Source organism: Dipodomys spectabilis, unplaced genomic scaffold (assembly GCF_019054845.1).
Source record: "Dipodomys spectabilis isolate Male_0828 unplaced genomic scaffold, ASM1905484v1 ptg000247l, whole genome shotgun sequence".
Lineage (NCBI taxonomy): Eukaryota > Metazoa > Chordata > Mammalia > Rodentia > Heteromyidae > Dipodomys > Dipodomys spectabilis.
In genome coordinates, this window is record NW_024870924.1 from 2019724 (window position 1) to 2020942 (window position 1219).

General features: G+C 49.0%; 1 non-coding gene across 1 annotated transcript; it reads right to left on the reverse strand.

Moving 5' to 3' along the window:
• Positions 1–264: 264 nt before the first annotated feature.
• On the reverse strand, positions 265–427 carry LOC122124794. Its single transcript, XR_006150656.1, has one exon. It is a non-coding gene; the product is annotated as a U1 spliceosomal RNA (small nuclear RNA).
• Positions 428–1219: the final 792 nt, after the last annotated feature.

The window sequence follows — 1219 nt, forward strand, 5'->3', positions numbered from 1 at the left end:
GCCTGAGTGCTTTCTCTCAGCTGTTCAGCTCATGGCGAGCGCTCTACTACTTGAGCTACAGCACCACTTCCGGTTTTCTGGTGGTTTTTTTGGAGATAAATTTTCAAGGACTTCCTGCCCGGGCTGGCTTTGAACCATGATCCTCATATCGCAGCCTCTTGAGTAACTAGGATTGCAGGCATGATCTATTGGTGCCTGGCTTAAGAAATCTTGGATTTCCTTTGTCATGTGTTCTTTCTTTTCCTTTTTTAAAAATTTTTTAGCAGGGGAGAGCATGAATGTCATTCCCCACTATTGCAAATTATGCAATTGAGTTTCCCACATTTGGGGAAATCACAGGGCTCAGCACATCTGGATTGCAATGGATAATCCTCGCCCTGGGAAAACCACCTTGGTGATCATGGTATCTCCCCTGCCAGGTAAATATTCATGTCTTCTTTCTCCTATTGATACTTTCACATTTCCCCTTTTATTTCTTTGGCCAATTCCATCATCATTTCTTTAATGGTTCTTTTGTCCTCCATCTCTTCTTCAATTTCACTGGGGTCCTTCCCTGGGTTGTTGTTAGATTTGGGATTTGGATTGTTGTCCTGATAGTCCATGAATCATGTCTTCTTTCACTGTGATTTACACATTTGGGTCCTGGGATTGTGGGGATCATGGCCTGAGCTTGGCCTGCTCACACCAGAATGATGTGACAGCCCTCACTTGCCCCGGGCTAGTTGACACTGGGTAGGACAGCCCATGCCGTGTCACTGGGCCAACAAGCACATGTGCGTGCGCTGTCTCTGGCTGGATGAGAGGAGCTTGGTCCCATCTGCAGTGGGGGCTGGCAAGGTTAGAATTAGGGCTTTGGGAGGGTTGGGTTCCCCACATGGGCACAGGATTTGTTGATGCCTTGGCCCTGGCTTGGGTCTGTCCCCACAAGTGGTCTATGCTTGGCCTCCTATGGCTGGTGGGCACATGTGCATGCTTGATGTATCTGAAGATGAGATCTACCAGAAGCTGTTCCAATGGAAATGTCTGCTGCACAACTATGGAAACAATAGATTCAAGACTCTGAGAGACAGGCATGAGGTTTGTGGAGAGGCAGGCACCCTAGAGGGGAATTCTCTGCTAGCAGCCACAGTGCGATTCCTGGGCTTCTGGTAGGGGCCTGTGCACGCATGAGTTTGGGCTCCTGATGGGGGAGTGCTCTACCAGCACCAGCAGGTGCTCA